Raw genomic sequence first — 14,085 nt, forward strand, 5'->3', positions numbered from 1 at the left:
ACACATCCGAGTAATAAATAGCATTTTAAAGTCAGCAAAACTGCTCAAATTATCTTAAATAAAGAGCAAATTATAACTTCACAATTGTTACAATTGTAATAACAAAACATGCCATCTTTACATTAAATAAAACTCATGGAAACAAATTAGTATAGTGTTAGTAATAGTAATTAATAATAGTAACTTTAATAGTCTCTCAGTCGCTCTCGCGCACCAATACTCGGTCTCTTACGCGTCCACTCGGTCTCTCTCGCGTGTACTCAGTCTCTCTGCGTTCTCTTGGATTTTTGCCACTCTGGCGCCTCATAGACAGCCTGAGCGCAAGCCATTGAGAGTGAGAGAAGGGCTTCCGCTTCCGGCGAGTGAGGGAATGGCAGCATAGTGCACCGTCTCCTCCGATGAAGATATTAATAACCCCACTTAAACTTGAGAAATATCCCAAACTGTTACAAAATAATCAATAATAGTGGGACAACAATGGAAACGAGAGAAAAATAGTAGAAAAACCAACACGTGGAAATTGAAGGCAGACAACAAGTAGGCTCCGCTGGAACACATGCATTAGCAGAGCAACACGATGCTTATCGTCAACCGTCTAGTAACCCTGACAACGCGCAGATCAACCTGGAACGAATCCTGGAGGAAATTCAAGACTTTCGGAAGGACAACAACCGCCAGTTGGATGAAATCAAAACTGAATTAAATAAGACTAATCAAAGAATCAGCCATGCAGAGGATCGTATTGAAGAAATTGAAACCCGAATGCAAAACGTGGAAGAAACCATGCAGAAAATTATCAAAATACAATCGCAATTGGAAAACAAACAGATTGACCAAGAAGGCAGATCAAGAAGAGAAAATATAAGGATATACAACGTGCCTGAAGATGCAGAGAGAAACTCCATGGTTGATTTCGTAGAACAGCTGCTGCGGGACACCTTGGATTTTCCTCCAGACGCGGCGATGTATGTAGAAAGAGCCCATCGGGCGCTCGTGCCGAAACCCGGAACGAATGCAAAACCTAGATCGATTATAGTAAAATTCCTCCGGTATAGAACGAAAGAAGAAGTGATCCGGAAGGCATGGGCGAAAAAAGAAATCTTCGTGGGAGAGCAAAAAATATACTTCGATCATGACTATCCTCCTGCGGTTCTCCAGAAAAGGAAGGATTACTCACAGGTGAAAAAAGTACTTAAAGACAAGAAGATCCGATTCCAAACCCCATATCCAGCAAGACTACGCGTGTACTATGAGGATGGGGTCCACACCTACCATACAGCCGAAGAGGCCTACACAGACATGGTGAAAAAAGGGTTCCATGTGGAAAAACCGCCGCCAACAGAATCGTTAAATGGAACAACTCAAAACACACGTCGTGGGAAACGCATAAAAAGACAAAAGGGAAAACAAACCAGCAATCGACAGACATCCGAGAGCGTCTGCAGGCATACAGAAGATAATTTGAATCTGTCTACGCCATCTACAACAGACAAATACTTCAATTGGTGCATCTATGCGGATCGCAAAACTTTAGATAATTTCTACTCTTTTCTTTTTCCGTATCGTTCAATAACATCATATTACGTCGGACACGTGAGGTACAGTATGTTTTCTTCCATCTCATGTAAATACGGTGAACTGGGGGGCCCTGAGTACCATCATAAAAAGAAAGGTCTCCCTCCCACGCTAGATGTCATCAGACTGTCCCAGGGTTGTTTGTTTGAGACCCCTAACTTGGAAGTTCAAAATGTTTATCAGGTTTTTGTAGTGTTCGTTATTGTTTCGTATATCGTTCTCCAGGGTTCTTGTCTTTCTTACTCAAGAGATATTAAAAAACTAACCATCATAAGTGACGAGACAAAAATAATAACATTTAATGTTAATGGCCTACTTAATCCAATTAAAAAAATATATATATTGACTAAAATGAAGAAAGAAAATGCCCATATAGTATACTTACAAGAGACACACCTGAATAATTCAGAACATGAAAAACTTAAAAGAATGGGATTTACCCAGATCTATTACTCATCATACCCTACAGGGCACAGGAGAGGGGTTATAATATTGATTTCTCATAAAGTTATTTTTTTTTAAAAATATGAATATGCTGACAAAGAAGGTCGTTTTATTCTGGTTAAGGGGATACTAAATGGAACATACGTTACTTTATTTAATATTTACGCTCCTCCTAGTAGTAAAATTAATCTCTTTCAAAATATATTTCAGACCATAGCCTCCGAAACGCAGGGTATTCTGATCTGTGGAGGTGATCTAAATATACACCTACAACCTGACCTAGATTCCACAAACAAGAAAATAATTTTTCCCAAACCTATTCTACGGAAAATTCATGCAATGATGAATGACATTGTTATAATTGATATATGGAGAGACTTGTATCCAAATACAAAAGATTATACACATTTTTCTTCCCCGCATAATACTTCCTCTAGGATTGATTATTACCTTATGTTTAAAACAGATGGAACCAGAGTTACGAGTTGTGATATTGGAACTATAGACATTAGTGATCATGCTCCAGTCTATTTAAAACTACAATTAAATAATAAACACAAAGACACCTTATGGAAATTTAACCTAAACCTTCTTAATAATCCATCTTTTAAATTACATCTTAAAAATGAGATTCACACCTATTTAGAAAATAATGATAATGAAGAGGTCACTCCTCCTATACTGTGGGATGCTGCTAAAGCAGTATTAAGAGGAAAAACTATAGCATTTGCTTCACTAAACAAGAAGCTCCGGCAACAGGAATTAAACAAATTACAGCATCAACTAAAATCATTAGAAAAAGAACACAAAATTAATCAGAACCCAAAAATATTAAAACAAATTTAAAAGTACAGAATGAAATTAATACGCTATATACTCAAGAGGTTGAGAAAAAAATATCGTTCTCCAGGCAAAAATATTATGAAAGTCGCCCCAAATTTATGAAAATATTATCATGGAAATTAAGAAAACAACAAGCAGACCAAACAATATATAGAATCAGAGATCCTGTGACCAATACAATACAAAACAAACAAGAGAATATTCAAGCTATTTTTGAAATGTTTTACAAAAAATTATATTCTGAAATGTCTGAAGATAAAAACAAAGAAATTGACATTTTTCTTGACAAATTAGAACTACCAACACTAACCGACGAACAAAACAAATTATTGACAGCAGAAATAACAGAAACTGAAGTAAAAAACGGGCCATTACGAAGCTTAAATTTAACAAATCTCCAGGACCAGATGGATTTACTGAGGAGTGGTATAGGGCATTCCAAAAAGAGATAATACCTGTCTTGGTCCGGTCCTTTAATTAGACCCTAAAAAATGCAACTGTTCAACCATCATGGAAAGAAGCAATAATATCTATCATTCCAAAAGAGGGCAAAGACAAGTTACAGTGTGGATCATACAGACCTCTATCTGTATTAAATGTTGATTATAGATTATATACATCAATCATGGCCAGACGAATGGAAGACTTCATGCCCAATCTGATCAACCAAGACCAATCTGGATTCATCCGTCAGCGTCAAACAAATGATAATATTAGACGCACATTACATGTTATGAACCATATTAGGAGAAATAAGATAACAGCAATGATTTTAAGTTTAGACGCTGAAAATTCAATTCTGTCAGCTGGACATATCTTTATAAAGTCTTACACAAATTTGGCTTCAATGAAACAAGCACAAAAGTATACAAGCACCTTATGATACACCAACTGCAAAAATAAAGATCAACGGCTACCTCTCAAACTCATTCACATTGGAAAGAGGCACCAGACAGGGATGCCAATGGTCCCCTCAATTGTTCGCACTCTATTTGGAACCCTCAGTACAAAGCATAAGACAGAATAAAACAATTCAAGGTATTGTTATTAAAGGAGTGGAACACAAGATAGCATGCTACGCAGATGATGTATTGATTTATTTAAGAAATCCAACCACCTCACTACCCCATCTCATGAAACAACTCCAAGACTCTGGTCCTACAGTATCTCTGGATATAAATTAAACATAGAAAAAACAGAAATAATTACATATAATTATAATCCCCCTACAAATATAAAAAATATATACTCACTAAAATGGCATACAAAATCATTCAAATATTTAGGTATCCATCTAACAAAAAACACAGAAAAAATCCAAAAAATCTTCGACCCTGTAACTGTTAAAACTAGAGAAAACCTGACCAGATGGAATTTAATCCTCTTTTTTAGCTTCAGTTCGAGGATCAAAACAATTAAGATGAACATTGTACCAAAATGTTTATATTTATTTCAGTGTTTACCTGTAGAAATATCGGAGAAACAATTTATAGAATGGGATAAAATGCTTTCGCGTTTCATTTAGCAGGGACAAAAGCCCAGAATACGCTTTAAAACACTGCAGCTGTCGAAAGATAAAGGAGGATGGGCTCTCCCCTCTCTAAAAGATTATTTATTATACAGCAGCACAAATCAGGACTATAGTAAACTGGTGTGACCCACACTATCATGCCCCATGGAAAGACATAGAAAACTTTACATTTAGAAATACCCCTGTTCGAGCCATATTAATAGATGAAAAATTACAAAAATATACAGAACAAATAGAACCCATGGACAAAACTTACTTTAAATGTCTGGGCATCAGTGACAAAAGAATTTAACTTGCTAAAAACTGTACAGATTTAAAATGGATTGCCTATGATTCTGATTTTACACCAAACAGATTAGATAACAGATATAAATTATGGGCAAACAAAGGAATCACTTCATTTAGTACCATCATTAAAAAGGGAGAAATTTTAAGTTTTCAACAATTAAAGGACAATTTTCTACTTGAAAATCAAGATTTTTATAGGTACCTCCAGGTGTGAAACCATTATGATCAGAAAATAAAAGGAAAACTTGAAGACAATCAGAATCCACTGATAGACCTAATTAAAAAAGCACACACATCAGGTATAAAGTACAAGATAGTCTCTCTGATATAAGAGTCTGAGAAGTATGAAAACACATTCCACAAATTATATAAAAGAAAAATGGGAGACAGAAAGTGGAACAACCTTCACTGATGACGAGTGGAGAAATATATGGGAATTTCAATGGAAATCAACAAGTTCATTAAACTGGAAAGAAAACTGTTGGAAAAACATTATTAGATATTTTAAAACACCAGCACTTACAGCCAAATATACAAATAAGTCTCCAAAATGCTGGCATAACTGCAGATGCAATAAAGCAAACCATTATCATATATTTTGGGAATGTATGTATATTCAACAATATTGGAAAGAAATACAGGAGGCTCTTGAACATATATTTGAAAAAAAATATACCTCTAGAGAGTAAATTGTTATATTTTGGCTGTGTGGATCCAGATACAGTAACGGCAGACAATAAATACCTTATGCGTGCTCTCATGGCTGCCAGCAAAAAAGCAATCACACGCAAATGGCTACAGCAAGAGCGACCAACCCTTAGTAATTGGATAGACGCAACTATTGAGATCTACACAATAGAAAAAATCACGTTTGTCGTCAATTTAAAGAAGGATATATTCCTGAGAAAATGGAGGAAATGGGTTGAATATATTTTAGTTAGAAGACCCGACTTTGTTGCTATAAAAGAATAGAAGATCATGTTCTGATAGATAAATATATGCTAATGTATGTACATGTATACGGTTATACTTATTCATATTGCAATGTGTGACATTCCCACGTGTATAATGAAGATGGTCAGTTGAGATTATTCTGGAAGGAATTATTATGACGTGTGTTCTTACCCTGGATGTAAATAGTGCTTTATTTACTATTTGTTTTTGATTACTATATTTATTTTATCTTTTTCTTATAATTTGTATTTTTCTTCTTTCTTTATGCTGTTTCTCATTTTATAATCTACAAAATTTAAGTACTACTGTGTAGTAAATTCACCTGACAATAATGTACGTATTTTTACACCACTTAAGTTCAAATACTGTGATACCAATGTACCTTGAAATGCTGTATGATTGTACTCAATTAAAAGTTCACAATAAACATAAAAAAATAAATAAATAAATAAAAAAATAAAAAAAGAGAGTAAGAGAGACTGATTTGCCATTGCCGTCAACCTTATATACGGGCAATCCCTACTGAAAACTCAACCTACAACTCAAACAATCGCAGAAAGCACACAACCATAGCAAATAAATACAATAAATAAAGTCACATACTGTGCAGACCAATTATGTCCACTTGAGTCAACAAAACTTGCATAGGCTGTGAATAACAGGTAATAAAGTTGTAAACAACCTTCAGTTTGTTGCACAAAGTGATTATTGGGAGCCGTGAGGGAAATATGATTTGCATCTATGTTTTTTTTTCCTTCTCAGAGTGAAGGCAGCCATGACTTGAACGCACACAGCAGTGAACGTGAAACCAGCATCATTAAATGATCATATTGCATTTTAGAGTTATGATTACGACAAGCATTCGATATGTTTTTTTTTTCTTTCATAGCGAACACAGTGTTGTGCATGAAAATAAATGTTTACCGCATCAATACTCTAGCCTGTAATGTTGAATATAATGCAAGAGGCAATCTGATAATGACAAATGTTTCATTTTACCAGTGAAAAACGTGATTTAATAATGTTGTCAATGACAAATACCAAGCATATGTCTCAAACATAATAATTCAACATTACAATTATGAATATTCTGATATAATCACTTTACTGTGAATTAAAAAACAGGACAAATTCCAAAAAAAAAAAAAAAGAAGTCCATCATGCCAAGTCTATACAAAATGTGGCATTTTAACAGTAGACCTACACATAGGCCTAATATTATTGTTGTTTTACCATATGTTTGAGAATAACAATAAGAATAGCCTACTAATATTAACCTTTATTCTATATCTACAGAATTTTGAGAAAATCGTGATCTTGATTTTAAGCAAAACAAATCATGATTCTCGTTTCAGCCAGAATCTGATAAACTGAATGGCTTGCCACAGGCTTTGTGTGACATTTGTGTGTGACATTTAACATCCTGTGCAAATACAGCTTTCAGCTGCAGATTCTGTCACTTCTGCATTTTGTTGATATTGATTGATGCAAGTATATTCACTGAATAAATTAAAGAATTTATGTGAAAAATTATGTCTGCAATTAGAGTTATAAAACTGGCCTGTATTAGAATGGTGCTGAAATGTAATTAAATTAGACAGCTTTTGCCCTGATTTGACTGAGTCTTGCATTCAGTGTGCTACTTTTAGGTGTAGAAATGACCACAGTAACAGCTCAAAGAAGAGATCATTCTAGTGCATGAGGTTCAGTTATTAAACTTATTGTTCAGCCGCTCATTACTGAATGGAAAATATGCCAAGAAAGTGTTTATCTTTCATAATGAAACCACTCTCAGTTCCTAAAAGTTTTTACTGTAGGAAACAGTATACAGTAGGTACGATTCTCAGTGTTGCTTATTTGCATGCCTATTGTTAAGATATTGGCGTTTAGTACTTATAAAGCTCTTATTCTGTGATCTTATTCTACATCTCTAATCCTACCTAGTAACTAAGACCTACTACTAGCCTACCTAGTTTGAGGCAAAAGTCATAGATATCCTAATCGTTTATTAATAGCAAAAAATTATTCCTTGAAACAGTAACCAGAATTTTTAGCAGAATTTACAACATAAAATGGGCTTTTAGTGTTAGAAATGCTTTTAATTTATATATTTTTAAAATTCCTGTAAATAACTACGTCATTTACAAATATTAGTGGTTTAGGCTTGTTAAATAGGATAGCATAGTTCTTTATGAACCAAAAAGACAGCGTAACAGGTAAAACAATAAAATAAAATAGTACATGTAGCATTATGAAGTTGTCAAACAGCAAATCAGATAGTCTGTTAATGAATCTCGGAATATGATTGTCTTTACTCACTGTATAATCTTCAATTCAAAGGCATAAGGTCTACATGTGTATGTTGACCTATATTAGAACATGTGCTGCCACCTGCTGATAAACACTGATAAATGTATTTTTAATTTAAAGAACCCCTACTATACATGAAATAGGGTCATATTTTGGTTGTAAGGGTCTCCAACAACAGTCTAATATGCATGCAGGGTCAAAAAACACTTTCATTGTCTTATAAAATGCATGGTTTCCGCTACATTCATTCTTCCATGGCGGGGCGCCACGCCAAGATTCATCCCGCCACTGCTACATTACAGCTTCTCATTCAAAACATTCTATTTTTTTAATAACGGGTGATAATCGCACTAAAACGTATTAAAAGGTAAGTGAATTATAACAGCGCAAACTATTCTATGACCATAGTAGTGCTGTGCGTCATTTGTTTAACCATTTAAGGTTACGTGCTGACTGACTGAATGGCTGACTGACAGGTGCGTGATGCGTGAGGCCAGCAAACACGACGTATAGCCGTTTTACTTTACTTCTGGACGCATTAATACCGGAGGCATTCATAAATATTCCTAGCAAATCTAATAAATGCTGGAGACATACTCCCTACATAAACACTCTAAATCACACCTCAGCAGCATTTATTTGAGAGCGCACAAGAAGATCTGCGCGCTCTTAAAGCGGCTTATATTTAGGGGGCCTGCAAGAAGTTTTGTGCACGAGCAGAAAAAATCTGCGCGCAAGCAAAGAGATCCGCATGCTCACAGGCTTTTACATAAATGCGATCTCGACTTCTAATACTGCGCTCACGACATTTGTCATTGAAATAACGCCACAGGTAGTTCGTAGATCTGTGTAAAAAAGGCCTGCCACCACAGCTGGAAAATATCCTAGAGGAAACACTGATATGTATTTATTTTTACCTAATTATCCCAGCGACTCCCATATGAATTGTTCAATGATTCATTTGTTCCCAAACCCCTCCTTAGCGCGAAGCTAATCTGCGCTGATTGGACCAATGACAGCCTGCTGCGATTGGTCGACACTGACAGCCTTCAGCGTTACTTAATCAACAGATGTCATGGTATAGTTAAACATCGTTAAGCGATTCACTGAGAAACTGCACTCGCTGCCTGTAACGTTAACTTACGTAATGGTAGCTCTCTATCCTCAGCCCGTTCTTAATTTTGATTCTGTAAAATGTTCAAGAAACACAGCGAAAATGGACCTCATTAAGTCTAAACCTTTATTACAACTCATGACGGACATTTCTCAAAGAGGGAATAACAGAAATCTTACCTGAGACGGTGTGTGTGAGCTCGAGTGTCCAGCAGGTGCGCCCTTGTGATCGATGACTCTCGCTTGTTTATTAATGCCTGTGAGAGCGATGATGTAATTTTGACAGTGGAGTGTCGCTGTTTGATTCGTACTCGTAATCAGGACTTCGTGTCCGTGTTGAAACTGTATTTCCTGTTTGTAAAATACACCCATCGTAAATTTATCAGTCATATACAAACAGACAAAGAAAATGTCGTATCTGTGTCTGTTCTCATCGCAGATTTTGGCATTGTACCCTCATAGAATTACGAGTACGTTCCGTTTTCCTTTACGTTTTTATAATTACGGATGCGTGAATTTTATTTACGCACGAAATATTTATGACTGATTTTATTCCATACCTCCAGCCCTGGGTGCAATTTAGACACCTCACCTTGAACCTGAGCTGAACTATTTTGAAACTTGACCGTTGCATGTGTGTGGAAACAGCTTACAGCAACTTCTGGGCGGGGCTTGTGTTTCGTAGCCGCGTCATCGCGAAACACCTAATGACTCGTTATCAAGACGACTCGTTTGAAGCATTATGAGTCGACTCTTTTATAGATGAATCAACAGTTTTAAACACTGTACACTAAGCCATTTAAGCCTCAGCTGGATATTTCACTTCACTTAGAGATGTGTTACACACTACATGGAAGGTCATTTTCAAAAACCCATAATATGGGCTCTTTAAGGTTTTACAACACAAAAGCGGTAAACGTGTACATTTTAGTGAATAATGAGATTAGGACTGTATTACAATTCTAATACACAACACTTCAGTCCTGTACGATTAAAATTTAATTGAATGAGTATGTGTATAGCTCAATGACTATAAAAATATAGCTACCCACATAGCAAAATATCTCTGGCCCAGCTCTGGCCCACACAATCAGCTTTTGCTTGGCCCACATGCCGCAGTGAATTACGGCACATGACTGGACCATATCTGGCTTCCAGACAAGGGCCAAACACGGACCATATCTGGGCCAAGTCTCAGCCGATTTAGTAACCCATAACTGAGCCTAAAATGGGCCAGATATGTTGGTGTGTCACGACTGCAATAAAAATGATAAAGCCATAAATCATTGCACTTTAGGATTGCTATGGGTGAGCTTTTTTTCTCAAAGCGACCTGATTGGTAGAATTTTTTTCTTTATTTTAAAATAATAAAAATGTATTTTAAATGTGGGTCAGGACAGGCCAAACTTACATGGCCCACATATCAAGTATTAACATCTGGGCCAAACACTACATTTTACTTTTGGCCCGAGTATTGTTTGCCACCTTAAAGACGGTGCCACCTCTGCCAAACCAGGGCCAAGTTTGGCCCACATGCTGTATGCCAGTGCCGGATAAATGCCTGCTGTGCCAGATTTATGCCAAATCTGGGCCAGAATTCTTTGCTACCTGGGTACTGTATGGGGCTCAGTCTGAAAATAAAATACATAACTTAAAGAAATAACCCTGACAGTGTTAAAGACATCTGTATTTTCACTATGGTAAACATTTCATTTTAATACAGTATAATGTATTTTTTGATTGATATATTTCGTATATTGCCTAACATGCTTGTTCTGCTAAACGTGAATCCTGCTATTACCAGTCTTCTCCTCTAAACGTCACTGTTGTTTGTTGTAGTCAAAATCGCCACAGTTTAGGCGGGAACACATATTCAGTCAACGAATAATCACTTCTCACTTACTAGTTACAACACAAATTGAACATGAATGGACTTCTGAAGGTATGTGAAATACAGAATAACTTCATGAAACATCATTAAACACACAAATCAGTGTCCTAATTCCATAAAGATCTCAAAAATACGTTATTTACCTCAGAAGTCATTATGATAGAGTCCAAAGCTCAAAGAAAAACTGAACGCGTTGCTAAGTATGCTAGTTGGTTTGTGAGGTAAAAATTAAAATGTGCAAAATGCTGTGTCTGACATGAAAACTATGCTAGTTTTTGACTGCCTGCTCTACTTAATGGTTGACCATGTTTTATCTGTTTAAAATAATGAGTGTTAAAGTCATTTAAATAATGGTTCACACACACAGCATTTTTGGTTTACAAAACAAATCAAACAAACATAATCCACTACTACACTTGATTTTGGTTATATATATATATATATATATATATATATATATATATATATATATATATATATATAAAAACAAGAAAGCATGTTAATTGAGAATCTGAAATATTTTATGGCATACGTCAAAAGTAAAGATGATTTAACATTCAAAAATGTTTTAATTTGAATATATTTTTAAATAAATTGGTCTGACACTTCATATTTAAAAAATTTTCATACTATATGTATTAACTCTGGTACTTTTACCATAAACAGACATATCGACCACTTGGTAGAGCCTGATATTTTAGAAATTATGGGATGTGTTGAAAAAAAATGCATCGAATCTTTTAACTAGCAACATTAGCGACATGTTTCCATGACATGTTGCTAGTTTCAGACCAACGCAACCCTAATTTTCCCATTTTCCACCATAAATATCAAATCCATTTGCGGCTCTTTGTGGACTCATGGGTGTTTCGGTCTAGAAAAGAGGTGTGTAAAGGCGCATTGTTGGCACGTTGCTATTTTGAGGAACTAAAATAGACTGCTGAATATACCAGCTGAAAGCAGGTCTAAAGTCCAGCGCAGAGTGCGTTAATTGGGCTCCTTGCTTACACATTGCTTAATACACACAGGAGGTACAGATGAAAATGTTACAAAAAATATTATTTTCTACATAAATATAAAAACACTGCCTGCATGCTTTCTTGCTTTTGAATTATTATTATTAGCAGTATTATTTATTATATGCATATTTATATTTGTTTTATTAAAAACAAGCTAAGATTTGCCCACCTGTCAGGTTTTGGACCATATGGGTTAGCATGTGTGTTTGGAATAAACACTTATTATTGTTCATTTATTCATTTGCTGGAAATTAGAACTGAATTTAGAAATAGTTTTAAAACAGATCTTTGTACTTGACAAACGAAATTATTTATGTAGGCTCATGCATGTCCTCAGTGGAGAGAGTTTCCACCATTTTATTATCCATGAAAGAGAGAAAGTGAAAGTAATGGCAGAATGGAGACGTCTCATTCTTTATCCTTGCGCTGCAGATGGTCTGTTTAACTGTTTTCTTGCTAGTTCAGTTTTTACTCTTACAAAGTCTGCCATGTAAATAGCAAATGCACTATGGCATGATGCAACTGACTCTTAAAGGGAATGGGAGATGAGACTCTAATTGATTTATTCTCAAAACACACCTATAACTCATTAAGAGAATAAGCTCAACCCTGTAAGACCGTGCGCAGATCGTATTTTTCTGTCCTTAAAATAGCAAAAGTGATTTCAGACCTGCCCTTAATGCTTTTGCGCCCCGCACTTCAGACTTTGCGCCCAGACCGTTAAAATAGAGCCCTAGGAGTTAAGAAATGCAATCCAAACTTTTTTTTCTTGGTGGGGTGGTTAAAGGGCTAGTCATCTTCCTGTGAGCACAACATTTAGTTTAGCACAAGTTTTATTTAGATTTTAGCTAATACTAATGTGAATGCAACTATATTTGACTTATTTTGACACTATATTTAGTATTCGTCTAAGAAATAATCAATTTATTTTTGTGTGTCTGTGTGTGGCCAGAGAAAATTTTGGCAAGGCAAGTAAAAATCTTTACCACTTGCTACAAAATAGTGTTGAGCCCTGTGAAACATTTCCCATGAAACAAAGGTAACCACGAAGTCATTTAATATTTGCCAACTCCATCAAGAAATGCATGCCAAATGTGCTCTTATAGCTTGGAAAGCAAATGTTGTCGGATCTTCGAGAAAATCGCGTTGTAACTTTCATCCCGCATTATTGTCATCCCTGTTCTCCTCTACATTGCTTGTTCTTCATCACATTATTTATTAACATTTTAGTGTATACCTACTTCTTATACAGGTCGCAACCATAACATAACAGACAAATTGTCATCCAACAGACTAATACAGTAAAATAACACATTGTATTTAACATTTTATTAACACTTACAGCTTTACGATTACAATGTGAAAACAAAATTTCCGTTCATAACATCAGAGCTCTAAATACAGTGCTCAACATAACTGAGTACACCCTCTTTTGAAAAGTAATACTTTTATCCATTTCTCATTGAATATAATCAATGACTTTTTTTTTTGGTGCAGCTAAACAAAACTGTTTCGTTAAACGGTTATATCCATTAAAATAAGAGTTTGGTCACATAATATCTTTAGGAATAGAAGAATAACACATTTAATTTCAATTGTTTGTTGGTAGGGCCAGACAGAATCTGCGGAAGTTTTTTGCCATTTCTGCGCAGAATTTTGTAGATAATCTGTGGATTTATGCGGAATGATTTTGGGAGTATCGTAATTAAAAACTTAATATGTTAAATAAAAAATTAAATAAACATTTTTAACTGTTATTTAATGTTTACAATACAAATCCAATTGGACCTACTTATACATTGGTAAACAAAGCGAGTCTCTCATGTAATATGTCTACTAAAAGACAGAAAATATTACTGTACAAACTGCATTGTAAATAAATCATTTGAACATTTTTATATTAGTCAATTATATGACTGAAATTAATTTAAAAACTGAATAAATTAAAATTTACACAAGTAAATAAATACACTCAATGATGAATCTGCGGAAATCTGTGAAATTCTGCTCGCGCAGTTTCCGTGTGGGCCTAGTTATTAGGAAAAAAACATGCAAACTACAAAATTTAAACAAAATTTTCATATATTTTTTATGTTTCTCTTGATTTTTTTTTTTCT

The 14,085-nt window shown here is 35.1% G+C and overlaps 1 protein-coding gene across 2 annotated transcripts in view; it reads right to left on the minus strand.

The window, feature by feature from the left end:
- The window catches only part of LOC130214684 (urokinase plasminogen activator surface receptor-like), a 33,344-nt gene that overhangs the window by 10,956 nt on the left and 8,303 nt on the right, over positions 1 to 14,085 (minus strand). The window contains exon 5 of one of the 2 annotated variants that reach the window (XM_056446479.1): positions 13,283 to 14,085. This exon is cut by the window's right edge and continues 487 nt beyond it. The exons of the other annotated variant lie outside the window; for it this stretch is intronic. The gene's annotated coding sequence lies outside the window, so the exon portion shown is untranslated. Of the gene's footprint in view, positions 1 to 13,282 lie in introns of those variants that run through there. 2 annotated transcript variants of the gene reach the window in all.

Source organism: Danio aesculapii, chromosome 21 (genome assembly GCF_903798145.1).
Source record: "Danio aesculapii chromosome 21, fDanAes4.1, whole genome shotgun sequence".
Classification (NCBI taxonomy): Eukaryota; Metazoa; Chordata; class Actinopteri; order Cypriniformes; family Danionidae; genus Danio; species Danio aesculapii.